This window comes from Tachypleus tridentatus, chromosome 12, assembly GCF_004210375.1.
Source record: "Tachypleus tridentatus isolate NWPU-2018 chromosome 12, ASM421037v1, whole genome shotgun sequence".
Classification (NCBI taxonomy): Eukaryota; Metazoa; Arthropoda; class Merostomata; order Xiphosura; family Limulidae; genus Tachypleus; species Tachypleus tridentatus.
Genome location: NC_134836.1, coordinates 88,419,742 through 88,435,653, shown reverse-complemented (window position 1 = coordinate 88,435,653; position 15,912 = coordinate 88,419,742). Strand labels below are relative to the sequence as shown.

The window sequence follows — 15,912 nt, the reverse complement described above, 5'->3', positions numbered from 1 at the left end:
TCGTATTTGTCTTTGCTAATCTGTATTCTATGACACCACCAAATCAAATTATTCTTTTATTAGTATTTTCAGTAACTAAATAATTATTACCACATATTCTACGTTTCAAATGCCAGTTTTTCTCCGTCAATAGTAAGACAGCCAGTCCTATATAGGACTGCTTTTTGTGTTGATATATGTGCTAGGGTTCGATCCTGAGGTTTCTTGTTTGAAAGGCTGTTTCACTGCTATGCTTCAAGACAGATGTTTCCAAAAAGCACATATAAAAACAATTTTTGACATCTGGAATACCTTCTTCAAGAAGTAAGTTGATTATTTTTTCATTTTTTTCTTTCATTGTTTAGTCTTTCTGTAAAAAAAAAATCAATATTTTATTTTTATGGTCACAAAACACAAACACCAGTGAAAGATGCTCAATTATGTTTGGTTCCACCTTTATCTGTTAAAGCACGTTCTTCAGGGGTATGTTGAAAACATGTGTTATATTCCACAAGGTGGAAATATGACAAAAAGCGCAGCGTTCTCGTTCACTCATGATAATCTGTCAACCATGGAATAGTAATTATGCTGTAATAATACTTAATACTGTTGTAGCCAAGAAGTTGTAAACTATGCATTTCTACAATAGAATTTAAACCCATTTACTACCACAGTTCACCTGTCTGTGTGGTCTTCGGAATAACAAATTAATCACATAGTTGGGGATCTCGTACATTTAATATCTGGACATGAATGGGCATATTTGTAACCAGGTGTTTTAATTTTTTTTATAAAACCCATGTGGGCACATACGACGGTCCTCAATCATTCTTTAATGATAAGTTTCATAATAAATAACACAAAAATTAAGGGTTTGATCCCTGTGGAATAGTGTAATATTAACTACTTCATCTGTATAAAATACTACTCTATCTGTATAAAAATTTCATTGGCCAAGCAGAGCCCAATGGTTAGCTTGCCAGACTACAGAACTGATATTTCTAGGTTTGCGTCCCTTGACCGTCCAAAACAAAATCACGCTCCGCACTTTGGGCCTATGGGTTAATTATAATGATGAAACTAAAATCTTACTTTCGGTTCGACAAGAAAACAGCTCGAAAGTTGACTGCGCATAGTGTTATAAACAAACAAGTTTCTTTTTGTTTGATGATATAAAACTTTTTATTAATCTTTACTTAATGTACGAGTAATTAGAATTTATTATTCGTTGCTTAACATTTTTCCTATTTAGATTTAAGAGCTGTAAAGAAACATATTTTGAAAATAACAGCAGTGCACATTATTTTATTTGCTGTCTTTTTCTGTGAGGCCCGGAATGGCCAAGCGTGTTAAGGCGTGCGACTCGTAATCTGAGGGTCGCGGGTTCATATCCCCGTCGCGCCAAACATGCTCGCCCTCCGAGCCGTGAGGGCGTGATAAAAGTAACGGTCAATCCCACTATTCATTGGTAAAAGAGTAGCCCAAGAGTTGGCGGTGGGTGGTGATGACTAGCTGCCTTCTCTCGTCTTACACTGCTAAATTATGGACGGCTAGCACAAATAGCCCTCGAGTAGCTTTGTGAGAAATTCAAAACAAACGTTTCTTTGTATCCTACGTATAATGTAATTAAAAAATTATTTGTATAAAAATGAAAAGCTAAAAGTAACTTCCATCGGTAGAAAAAACAGATTAAAGGACAATACGTAAAAGATTTTTGTACAATAACACAGCATAAAAAATTATCGATTCTTTAACTGTGAGAAAACGTAAAAGATGTTTTGGTAAAGAAATATATACTTTATGTGTAAAATGATAAACATTTGTTTATCAGTGTCGTTTATTTAATTATCGTTACGATAAAACATGCATATTTTCACTCATTTTTGCTCAATATTTAAATATAATACCAATGCTAATATAGTTAGCTTAGCGAAAATTTTAATAGCGTTTTTCACGCTAGAATACATGAAAAAATTATTGGTTTCTGAGAATATTAGAATAATTTATTTCAAGGTGTTTCCGCATATTTCAGCTTACTGATAAAATCTGCTAGAAATCAAATCATTAGATTGGAGATTTCTAATATTATGAAGTAGCTAAAGATCTTTAATGTAAAAACTTCAACAATAAAGAATGGTCATTGCATATATAAAGGACGCTATTAAGCACAAATTTCGTAGGACCTTATGGATCGAAAACTTAAAAAAAGACTTGTGGGTCAATATAAAAGAAATGTCAAGAATTTCTGATAAATGTTTCAGATCAGATAAACTTTGAAATAAAAACAAGGAAAAGGGTAATACTTTTTACTGTTCTGTTTTATGTTTAACTAAAAACAAGAAAAAGGATAATACTTTTTACTGTTCTGTTTTATGTTTAAATAAAAACAAGAAAAAGGATAATACTTTTTACTGTTCTGTTGTAAAATAAAACAAGAAAAATGATAAAACTGTTCTGTTGTAAAATAAAACAAGAAAAATGATAATACTTTTACTGTTCTGTTTTATGTTTAAATAAAAACAAGAAAAAGGATAATACTTTTTACTGTTCTGTTTTATGTTTAAATAAAAAAGAAGAAAAGGATAATACTTTTACTGTTCTGTTGTATGTTTAAATAAAACAAGAAAAGGATAATACTTTTACTGTTCTGTTTTATGTTTAAATAAAACAAGAAAAAGGATAATACTTTTACTGTTCTGTTTTATGTTTAAATAAAACAAGAAAAAGGAAATACTTTTACTGGATAATAAAACAAGAAAAAAAGGATTACTTTTACTGTTCTGTTGTATGTTTAAATAAAACAAGAAAAATGACAATACTTTTACTGTTCTGTTTTATGTTTAAATAAAACAAGAAAAAGGATAATACTTTTTACTGTTCTGTTTTATGTTTAAATAAAAACAAGAAAAGGATAATACTTTTTACTGTTCTGTTTTATGTTTAAATAAAAACAAGAAAAAGGATAATACTTTTTACTGTTCTGTTTTATGTTTAAATAAAAACAAGAAAAAGGATAATACTTTTTACTGTTCTGTTTTATGTTTAAATAAAAACAAGAAAAAGGATAATACTTTTTACTGTTCTGTTTTATGTTTAAATAAAAGCAAGAAAAGGATAATACTTTTTACTGTTCTGTTGTATGTTTAAATAAAAACAAGAAAAAGGATAATACTTTTTACTGTTCTGTTTTATGTTTAAATAAAAACAAGAAAAAGGGTAATACTTTTTACTCTTATGTGTTATGTTTAAATAAAAACAAGAAAAAGGGTAATACTTTTTATTGCTCTGTTGTATGTTTAAATGCTAAAGTGTTTCTGATGTGGTTAAGATTCTCTTCTTGAAGAAATGGAGAGTATTGTAGAAGAAACACCAGTAGAACCTAAACTATCAAAATAATCACAAGCACGTAGAGCATTTATATATACATACTGTAACACTTATTGAAAACTTATCAGTGAAAAATTTACCTAAAAAAACTGTAAATACCTATGGGGTAATTGTAGCATTAACAATGCTAAGTACCATTCTGAATATTGAGATAATTTGATACAAACACGTTTCAATCAATAAGACGTTAGAAATTCCTTCACTTCTACATATTACCAGTTCTCATGAAACTACGGTACACTAGGTATTGAGCTTCGTACTGAATTATTTATGTTAGACTGACAAGCAACGTCTGACTCAATGGCAACAAGAATGGTTGAACACTTTGCAGGAACTATATATAGTTTGTTTTTTCCCTGAAAATTTGCAGTAAAACACCAAACTGTGCATGGGTCTCTAAGTGGGTAACAAGCAAGGAAAGTATGATTTAGTTTTTGTCAATAGAGCACTTTTATGTTAATTCAGACAGTTGTCATGGCATTGTTGTTATGCTTTATCCATGAAAGACTCATCATCAGAGATTCTTTTGTGAAACCTATGACGAAGCTAGTATTTGTTCTTGTTGAAATGGAAAGAAGGAGAGATTCAAAGATAACCTGCCAGTGTGAAGTAGTAATATGTACGAGGTATTACAAGTATAGGGGGTGTAGATGATAAACCAGTCGCCCTTAGAGTTAGCCGTAAGAGAGGCAAAGAAACTCCAGTAGAGGAGGCGCTGTCAAGTGATTAAAGAGAAGAGTGTATTCACACAGAAGAGACGAAACAACTAACAACCAAATACGTTTCGGAATTGTGCATTCGAAGTTGCAAAGGAAGAGAACGATTTAGGATTAGGTAAGGAACGAAAAATACGAGTGGAGTGCAAAAGTATTTCAATGACGATACGAAAGATGAATGCTAAAATAATGGCAAAACAGCATAACTATGACGTACTAGTGGTCCACTTTTGTTGAAATAGAGACGTCTTAATCAGTAAAAATAATACAGCACAGTAAAAGTGATTCCTGGATCGTGTCCTAAGAAGCTATGTACCTCACTTTTGGGCTTCAGGAATTTTCGGATCTAATGGAATTACGCATCAGTGAGCAAAATAACTCTATATTTTTTAAATAAAATAATACGTGTTTCGTAACGTTTAAAAACAGATCTAGAGGTATGAAACTTTTATAAAATTATTACAATATTGGGAAGCAGGAGACTTTACAATAGGAAACAGTGACTTGTAGCAGTTTTAGTACTTCTGGTGTGAGGCGTTACAATGAGCTTATAGGTTTAAAATATCTAGTAATATTCTTATTGGAAGAAGAAATCGAGACGTTAAATTTATTATTGAATGGTATATAATTGTAGCATTTTTTAAAATTGAAACGGCACGTAGACACCCTTAAATTTTAAAGGATATAACGAGTATTAAGTTTGTTTTGAAAAATGGTGGCTTTGTAGGTATCGTTCTGTTGTTTTAACTATTTTGTTAAGGCGAAATCAAATTATTAAAATACTTCTTTTGATACTTCAATACATAGGTTCAACTTTGAGTGATTTCTAACTTTTTCTTACTTAGTAAGAGTTTTTTCAGTTATTGTTTGCCACTTCTTTTGCATAATACTTTCTAATTATATTTATAAATTTTAGAAGCGAGATAATGCTTGTTTTACAGTTACAGTTTTATAAAGTTATACATACACCAAGAGTATAAGTAATGTAAAATATTGCAACAACTGAACAATAAAATATGACGAAATAATAACAAATCATGACTTTAATTATGTCTGTTGAAAATTTAATCCTGCTTGCGTGCCTGGCTACATTAGTATATTAAGACACGTAACAATATAGCATCCGATAGAGTTAAATATAGTAAGATAACGTGACAGGAATCCCAGGGAGTCTCATGTATTGCTCCAAAAATCAATGAGGTGAAGAAAAATATGAGTGTTTTATTGGCAGGAGGAAGGTCAACTTACTCACGATTGATGACCGTCTTCGTCACGGGATTCAAGACCTCAATCTATTTTTCTTTCAATCTTTTCACCAAACGCTGAGGAAATATTAAATTGAATAATTGAGATTTTTATGTATAAAACATCTAAGATGTTTAATTCAATGCAAAACACTTAAGCAGCCCATTTATTGTTGTAAAATGATAACAAGTGATCATTTACACACTCACTAGAAAGCTTTGAGTTCGAACAGTGTCAACAAGTTAAAAAGTAAAAATACTCAAAGTTGACTGAAAATAACAAAAGGCCGTGGCCTAAAGAAATTGTTCGAGTTTACGTAAATAACTTCTAGCGTAATCAAAATTGTGCAGTTGGTGATTATTGTTTGGAAATTTGTCAAGGTATGGCATTGCTGATTTCACATATTCTAGGAACAAATAGGCTTAACGTTCGAAAGATATAAAGTCGAAACAAAAACAGGTAGGTATTTCTCACTCTAACATACGCTTTGACTTGTTATTAATGCTCTGCATTCGAGAGTAATCTAGTTAAGCATACAGTTTGTATTTTCATGTGTGTATGTAGTAATGATGAGGTCAGACACCCGAACGGTTCACTCACAGTCATGGAATTTCATAATTATTGGCCAAAAGATGGGCAAGAAGCCAACAGCAAATAGTGTGGAGTGTGCTATGTGGAATATCGAGACTCAAACCTTGCTCCTTCCGATAAGCAACCTGGTACACCAATCACAATTCCACACTTGGTCACTTTTCTAATTAGCATAAACAGTTTCTAAAATTGTTGCTTTTCTAGCTTTGCATGATATTACTGCCTTTTATTTATTTTTTAAATATATTTAATGGACGCTAATTGTTACTTGGTTCTTTAGGTGGAATAGAATCGTCTAAATTCACATTAAACGAAACAGTAAACGATGTAACAATCTTAAAACACTAAATCATAAATTCATAGTGACATTTAATAAACTAAATATGACTTAATAGGTTGTATTACAGGTTATTCTTGTTTTAATAATCTTTAGGTACTAGGTAAAAAAATAGCTCCTGGAACCCTATTAGGTAGAGTTCTCGGACTGTAAATGGGACGATTCCAATTTCACGTTCTTTACCGTTTAATATATAGCGTCATATATATCAAAAGTATTTCACACTTGTAACAGTAAAATAACCACTATTCAGTGAGAAGAAAAAAGTAGCCTGTATACTGGTAGTCGAGCTGTTGACTAGCCTAACTTTTTTGATCAACTAGTTCAAAACTAAAAAAGGCTAAATGTGTCTTTGTTTGAAAATGTAAAACAAAAACAGTTTAATTTGATATAACACCCGAATTATTTTTAACTACATCTTGTTATCCATGGGTTTTCCTAGCGAAACATTACTGCAGTAGAAAATTCACCGTTATAAGTAATTTAAAATGAATAAAAAAAGACACATTTAAGATTATGAAATTCTATTCCAGAGTTCGTAAATAACTATATTTACTAGAATATTCTTAATTTTTTGTATTATTTTTACTAGGCAATATAAGGTGCAATAAGGCACTATATATTAAAATATGATAAAGTTTAAAAACCCTTAGGAAAAGCTCTGGCATTATCATAGAACATTGGGTAAATTTGAGATTTGAAATACGTTTTAGAATGACATTAAAATGTCAATGTGAGATGCTGATAGTAATTTATTTATTCAACGTATTAGTAGGCAGAACGTATGGATTGTTTGTCTAGTTTGTTTTTGAATTTCGCGCAAAGCTACATGAGAGCTATCTGCGCTAGCCGTCCTTACTTCAGCAGTGTAAGACTAGAAGGAAGGCAACTAACCATCACCACCCACCACCAACACCTGGGCTACTCTTTTACCAATGAAGAGTGGGACTGGCCGTTATATTATAACGCCCCACGACTGAAAGGACGAGCATGTTTGATGTGACGGTGATTCGAGCCCGCCTTAACCACCTGGCCATACTGGGCCTAGGACGTATGGAAACTACATACAATGTGTTTTCGTTTGTTAATTCTTGAAATCTAAAGACGAAAGATCTTGCCCGGAAGGACCACTCGATGTTCAGAGTAATTTTTGGATTATATAGTTGTTTTTAAACTTATATAAACACGTTTTGAAATGTAATTAGTTTCAAATAACGAAATAGAATAATAAACAGAATGAATGCAAATAGTGAACGTTGGGGAAATAACAAAATACAGTATATTTCTGTCTCTCCCTAAGTGGCCACGGACTTATAACGCTTGGAATCAAGTTCGATACCCGTAGTAAACTGAACAGAGATAACCCATTCTGTATCTCTGTGCTTAACTTGAAACTTACGTTTAATTTCCGATTTATTATAACTTCTTAATGCTCCCATTCACAAAAAACCTCTAGGCGTCGCATAAATTGTGCTATATGAAGACGCTGATTGGTAGAAATAAATTATTTGCTTCTACTGTTCACAATCTTTTTTTTTTTCTGACTGATAAACTATACTCATAAGTGAAATCTGTAAAATGCCTTGCCAAGAACATGAACATAGAAAGAAAGGAACATTTTTAGACTGTGTTATTGGACTACGTTGTCCGGTGCCTCCAATCCGTTCTTCGGCTCTGACGTTTTTCCTACATTTGGATTTTCGCGATCAGGGGTTTCAATTCCAAAATATTTCGTTCATTAAATTTAAGTAGATGCATGTGTTTCTCTTCACACTTCATAAGTTTTACTTTTTCGAAATATTATTTCTATATAACTTTAAATCTACTTAGTTTGCCCAGAGAGTGTATCCGAAGAGTCAGTCCTGTTGCATCAAAATGCGCTATGCAATTTGGAGCATTGTTGCATTTTGAGCTGATAGACTAGAGGGAAAGCAGCTAGTTTAAAACCCTCATCACAATAGGCCTACTTTTCTCTGGTCAAATATTCCATTATTTAGCTAGATAAGAGGAGCCCAAAAGTTTATGCTGGGCGTTTCAGGGTAACTGCTTGCACCCTTGTTCACCTGCTTAGAATTAAGAATGACTACGAATTTTAAATTTTTATGCGGCAAATTAAATACCACTTTTCCTTTGTCTTACAGTTGGGATCGAAACCTGACATCACACATCTTCACACTTTCAGCCACGGAGATGTTACAATGTCACGGTTGAAACTGTAATCCATACAGTCACAATTGATCAGAAGTTAAAAATAATAACAAAAGTTTAATTATGTGGTTCGAAGTAACAAACGTCTACTCTATGTGTGCGATATAAGTGTCATACCTTTTGGTTTTAACAGACCTTTTAACAGATCTCTAGATATCTAAACGTATAATGTAACTGTCACATTTTCTGGTTTTAACGGACCTTTTAACAGATCTCTAGATATCTAAACGTATAATGTAACTGTCATATTTTCTGGTTTTAACGGACCTTTAAACGTACGATGTAAATGTCATACATTTTGATTTTAACAGATCTATAGGTATCTAAACGTACAATGTAAATTCAAACATTTTGGTTTTACCACGCCTCTAGATATTTCCAATGTCTGCTCTTATAATGGAGATGATTAAAATATTTTTACGTAACTGCTTTATTATTTTGTTCCATTAATTTTCCGGAAAAAAGCAACAGCTAAGTTCTCAAATTGGCACGTAAGCTATGACAGTAAATAATACAAGCTAACCAAAAATAAAATGTAATTATCCTTTGGATTAAGGTCAAAATAAAGTTGTGATAAATGGTATAAAACAAAGATCCGAAGTCAATTTTGTCTAATAAACAAAACATTAATTAAGGAGCATTATCGTGCCTTGAGAAAGGTTTAGTGATAAAGTAGTCTGGTGTGGCACAGAACATGTCTTGAATTCTGATGTAAACAAGCTTATTATTTTGATCAATCGTACTTTGTAATATATTGCCATCTATCGACACCTTTGGTAAATACGCAAACGAATGAACATAGAGTTTCGGTTTTACTTTTTCATAATACTTAACATCAATATTTTGAATTCACAACACTTTTGGTTTTATTTTCTCCAGGAATACAGAGTTTGGTCGAACTGAGTTTCTCTTGCATAAAATAGTAAAAAATGTTTATGTTCGTTCGACAGGCACCGCACTCAGAACAGTGGTAAGTTAACATAGTTCAGCTTTTCCGGCTTTCACTGCGGATTGAACTAGCAAAAAACGTGGAAAAAACGGCTTGTAAAAGCTGAGAATCCACATCTTCTATTACACAGCATTTACGGCCACTACCATGTTTTGTTTGGAATTTTTGATTCAGGTATGAATTTCACCCCCTAATTACTTGGAAGCTTATTTATTTACACTTAAGTAAGAAAGGGTATGACGTGTTTGCAAGGGCTATTAATTCAGCTGTAAGAAAGCTTATAATGCTAAACATTGGCTTTCTAAATTAAGGACGGCTAACGCAGATATATATATAACCAAAAACAAACCGAAACTTAACCATTCAGTATTAATATTCGATTTAAATATATATTCATTTACCCGGTGACAATTCTCTCGACAGTGAAGAAATTGGTAATTGTTAGAACGAAGCAAAACTATGGGCTAAATGAGACTTGACGGTTGTTCCTTCGAAGGAAAAAAAAAGGATTTCACTAGTGTGTTAACTTTTTATACTTCAAGAAATCCTGTTGATGACTTATTATAGAGAATCTAGCTGAAGATTCATAAACGTCAATTGTATATTTGTATAAGGTATATGTAGATAAACTGTACAGGATTCATGATGTCAGTTTGATTTATTTGTTTTGTTTTGGAATTTCACGCAAAGCTACACGAAGGCTACCTATGCTAGCCGTTTCTAATTTAGCAGTGTAAGACTAGAGGGAAGGCAGCTAGTCATAACCGCCCACCGCCAACTCCTGGGCCACTATTTTACAAACGAATAGTTGAATTAACCGTTTCCTTATAACCTCCTTACAGCTTAAAGTGCGAGCATGTTTGGTACGACGGAGAGTCAAACGCCTTAACCCACCTTGCCATGCCGGGTGGTTAATACGAAGAGAGAGCTTAAATATGGATGCGGAAATTGGGACATTTTACACAAAGTTATTAATGTTATTACGTCGTTTTTCAAGTAGGAAGGATTGTGAGATAGCAAATTTATTTTATTATTATTATTATTATTACAGTTGTGTTTATCGTTCATTTACTCTTTCCTTCTATCGTTATGTATGTCTATGAATTTTCCGTTGCATTAAAACACTCACTTGCTTTCTATGTAATCAATTGTAGTCTGAGTAAACGAATATGTTCGTATGGAGAAACTGACACCAGCTTCCCTGCCAGTGGCGTGAATATACTATTAACGTAGCAGAAAAGTGTGTAAATATATGGTCACATTAGGTTGTACTCTTGTGGCGTACTCTGTGAATAAATATCCTGACAGAATCTCCCCTAAAAAAGAAAGTGTGTATTATTGAAGGGCAGAGTTATTAATGTATGTCACTAGATATTGATAGATGTTCTTTGAATATTTAAAATCATGTTGTGATAGATGAATTACATATATGCCGTTTTGATTACAAAGCTAAATATAATCATGTGTTTAAGGAATAATTTTACTATTGCGCTTTTTTTTATTTCAACAAACTGTGCGTCAAGTGAGTGGTTGGCAAAAATATTACTAATTTTAAAAGTAATTATTGTATTTTTAGATAAAATAATTTTATTATTGTAGCTTTTCAATGAAAAACGCTGTGTGTAATATCTCGCGTAAAAATCTGATAACTTACTTTCTAATTTTCTTCTTATACTATGCCATAGATTTAATTGTTTTAATCAATGTAGCATCTCTCTCATCCTGAGTCCCCCAATCAGACAGGGGTAAGTGTTCAGATTTCTAACCCTCCAATCAGAGGCTCGATTTCAGATAGCCAGATGTGACTCGCTGTTAGAAACACACACACATCCTTAAAAATTGCGGATAAAATAATCTTTAATTTCCTGAGAAAACAGACAAGATGTGGTTCTGGAAATCTGATATTATTTGTTACAGTAATATCAAATAGAACTTTCTTAATATCAACATTTAGTTATTTGCCACGATATAAATATAGATATATAGGTATAAGTATAGATATAAATATAGCATTAAAATACTTACGTACTTTAGGTTTCTAGTATAGCGGGGAACCTTCAATGTTTTTATTCAAATAGAAATATAAAATTATGTTATTGATAATCCAAATTGTACAACTTCGACGTAAGAAGAAAGACAGCATTAGAGAAACGGATTTCAGTTGAATATATCTTTGTCCTTGCCAGCTCTGTCTGCCGAATACAGCGCATTGTACAGGATTACTGACATTAAAAATTATTGCAACAATGAGTTGTTTTTGTTGTTTTTTAGATAAGAGAAGGAAACGCACTTTAAGTTGTCAGCAAATCTTCAAATAACTTTTGTCAGCTAAACGAAAATGACAATAATTGATTTCAGATGTACGTTATACAGGAATCGACGTGTTAGACTTTGTTTTTCAGAATCTCCAATATGAAAACCTGGTCTGCAACCTCCGATTATGGTTACTTTCTTGAGTGAATATCTTAGTTATAACCTGTTTCTAGCTCTAGGAACAATTATAAGCATCTAAGAAGTAATAAAAGGACAACCGCGTATAAAAAAAAACACGATTAATTCAGTTATTATGGTATGCCAGTGAAGCATAATCTGAAGATTCATGTTTCATATGACACTACATAACACTAAGACTAAGGAATACATTTTCGTAGCTATATACAGGTTTCTAGTAGAAAGGATTAAGGTTTGCTGTTAAGATATCAACAACTATTTCTAATTTGAAACCCATACAATAAAAGTATAGAAAAATTTGTTTAAGAGTTATGTCTTATTGTGATCTTATGTCATACGAAACATCGGTCTATAGTCTATGCTGTATTGGTATAAGGCGTTATATTCCATAATAATATCTATATACTAAACGAATGTGATATAAATAGTGTTTCTACCAAGCCTTTGTTGTTACAAACCAACCCGACATGATCACTAGTATTTGAATTAAAGTTCTCGTCGGTAGCGGCACAGTGTACAGTTAAAATGCTAATATATTGTGACATTAACTAGAAGTTTAGTGTTATTATCATTATTTCTTGTCGTAATTTAGAGCCGTAAATTATATTTCTCTAGCGTTGAACTTACTGGATAAAATAGCTTGGAATATTTTTAAAACTCTGTAAAGAACGTACGACATTCGAACATTTTTATAATGCCAACATTCGATGATTTTCCTTTGTTTGTTTGTTTTTGAATTTCGCGCAAAGCTACTCAAGGGCTATCTGCGCTAACCACCTCTAATTTAGCAGTGTAAGACTAGAGGGAAGGCAATTAGTCATCACCACCCACCGCCAACTCTTGGGTTACTCTTTTACCAACGAATATTGGGACTGACTGTCACATTATAACTCCCTCTTTCAGCTGTGACGGGGATTCGAACCCGCGACCTTCAGATTAGGATTCGAACGATTTAACCCACCTGGCCATGCCGGGCCTAGCATTCGATGATTTAAAACGTTAATATAAAGTGAAAAAACTAAACTGACCGAAACATGAGACAACTCGTCTGGAACACGTTTTTTGTCATGATAAAAATAGCTTTCTTATGAAATTACGCAGCACAGCTTTGGTTTGTTTTGAATTTCGCCCAAAGCTACTCGAGGGCTATCTGCGTTACCCGTTCCTAATTTAGCAGTGTAAGACTAGAGGGAAGGCAGCTAGTCATCGCCACCCAGCGCCAACTCTTGGGTTACTCTTTTACCAACGACTAGTGGAATTAGCCAGGACATTATAACGCTCCCACGGCTGAAAGGGCGAGCATCTTTGGCGCGACGGGGATGCGAACCCACGACCCTCGAATTACGAGTCGAACGCCTTAACCCACCTAGCCATGCCAGGCCCACAGCTTTAGTTTGATAATGGATTAAATTAATATTTCATTCCTAAAAATAAAATTCTCATAACATTTGTCATGTGACAGAGATTGAACTGACAGATTTTTGTCAAAGACACTTAATGAAAAATAGTTCAAATTACGAAGTCTCACAACGGATACATGACATTCATCTAAGTTTTCCGTTTCAACTATCTCTACTTTCCGATAACAGAAAGAATAAAAAGGAGAGTAATGAGTAGGTGGCGTGGCTCTTGGCATTAACAAAGTTTTCGTTCGATTATCACCCACCAGCTGTCCGTTTAACGATTACCTCAAGAACTATATTAATCATTATTTAAGCCCGCAGCTGATAGTGTACATAATGAACATTTAAGAATATTAATCAACAACTACCATATTCTAACGTTTTATTTTAAATAAAATAATATCGTTCTTATATCAATCCCCAAACATTTTAAAAGTTTCAACCATAGTCATATATAAAAATGTATCTCTTCACGACAAACAAAATATCTGAATAAAACAGTATTATCAAATAAAATTATTTTTTAGCTCATTTGTAGGTATATATAGGTTTCTTCTAGATTAAATCAATTACGTTTTATTGTTGATGTTGATTGGTAAACTAACAAAGATATGAGTTGTATTCGTAGCTATTAAACCATGGTTAATGCGTGCGATATTCTTAGAAAATCACTGTCATTTCCAAACAACAACAAATTCAGCCGTAAATGTATTAACTTTACTAGATTATGGATATATATTTGTATATATATATATTTAAGCCTGACATACATTCATAGTCTCCGCGTTTAATCTTAGCAGTAACATGTTGGTGTGAGTACTACAGAGAGAAAAATGTTACTTCGAATCTTATACCAACAAAACAATTTCGTAACTCTACTGTCGTTTTTTTTTTGTAGTAACTATCTTTTCAAATACACTTAGTTTATTGAATATTGAATAACCTTAATTCCTAAAGTTAGAATAAATTACAATTACAACAGCGAGTTGGAAATCAAAACATACCAAAACTATCTTATTATGTGCAGCCTCTTTTAGATAACATAAGTACAATTAAATTACTAATGAAGAGCGCTTTATATCATTTGTCTCAAATTTTTTAAATTTTGTTCAGTCTTTAATGCACTTTTGAACACCTAGCCTGCGAATCAGGGAAACATTTTTGGTGATTTAATTGCAAAACAAAGCTTTACGATGTCCTTCTTGAAAAGCAAAAAAAAGTCGGAATAGAGATATGAAATTCTTACGATATCTGTAATTTGAAGTGCCCACCACAGTGGTGCAATTCCAACTAGTTTCCAGGTTATGAGGGAATAAACCTCATACCGTCGTTCATGAATCAAAACAAGACACGATAGTGGCCACACATACGAGCAAAAATTTTTGTGTCTCGTATTGCAGCAAAAATCTGGTTCCTCAGAACCAAGCAGTTACCTCGGCGGTTTTTAAATGGTTGGTCGATGTAGTTGACTGGGAAAGATTTAACGAAGATTAATATTCGATTTATGATGATTAAGTGTGGCACGTGCCTGAAATAAGCGTTGTTATCAATTTGTACAAAAGGAATACAGAACTGTGCATATTCATGGGAGAGAAATACTGAGAGATGAATTATTCTGGCAGAAAAGTATGTTTTTGTGATTAACAAGCTAAGCCTTTTTGGTATTATGATAGTATTCTGTAGCCCACTCATTCTCCTAAATTCGGCTTCATCGACAAGACGTTAATTTATTTACTTCAACGCCTGATACGTCTAGAAATAATTGAAGGAACAATATTGATTGTAATCCAAAATTTCATAACGTTAAATGTATGACTGTCGTAGGCCCGGCATGGCCAGGTGGTTAAGGCGCTCGCATCTTATTCTGAGGGTCACGGGTTCGAATTCCCATCACACCAAACATGCTAGCCCTTTCATCCGTGGGGGCGTTATAAGTAACGATCAATCCCACTATTCGTTGGTAAAAGTTGGCGGTGGGTGGTGATGACTAGCTGCCTTCCCTCTACTCTTACACTGCAAAATTAGAGACGGTTAGCGCAAATATCCCTTGTGTAGCTTTGCGCGAAATTAAAAAAAAAAACAATGACTCTTATAATAAATAATACACCTCAAACAGTACTTTTACTAAAATTTTCGTGTCTAATAAGAGGAATCAAATATAAATTACTTGTATGAAAGCTCTTTGAATTACGTTACCTTGTTAGACGAATATTATAAAACTATCATCAACATTGCGTTGTTGGTGATGTTTGTTTGTAATATCTCGAATTATCGAAATACCTGTTGATTAAAGTGAAGAAATTGACTAGAGGTCCAGTCTGATCTAAAGTAAGTAAAGTCGTATATGCATGCAATAAAAGTTATTATCCCTTATGTATTTGTTCATAAAAATCAAACGTTTTGGCCCAGATTGACGCACCATAAATTTAAATGTTTCATTTCAGTTAATGTTTTCAACATTGAAAAAGTTGAATTAGTTCTATTTCACGAGGAATTAATTTATAATCGTTGTATTATGTCGCCCTTATTCAAGTATTTCCTTTATGTGAGATTTTAAATTAGTGTTGTAAAGGTAGGAGAAAAAAACGTGATGGCTAATGACATAATCAAAGAGAAACAAGAATATATTTTTAATCAGGATTAAAA

The 15,912-nt window shown here is 32.8% G+C and overlaps 1 pseudogene across 2 annotated transcripts in view; it reads right to left on the bottom strand.

Moving 5' to 3' along the window:
* Nucleotides 1–15,912, bottom strand: part of LOC143233929 (5-hydroxytryptamine receptor pseudogene) — a 126,882-nt pseudogene that overhangs the window by 68,173 nt on the left and 42,797 nt on the right. The window contains exon 2 of one of the 2 annotated variants that reach the window (XR_013018412.1): nt 98–349. The exons of the other annotated variant lie outside the window; for it this stretch is intronic. The product of XR_013018412.1 is annotated as a 5-hydroxytryptamine receptor pseudogene, transcript variant X3 (transcript). Of the gene's footprint in view, nt 1–97; nt 350–15,912 lie in introns of those variants that run through there. 2 annotated transcript variants of the gene reach the window in all.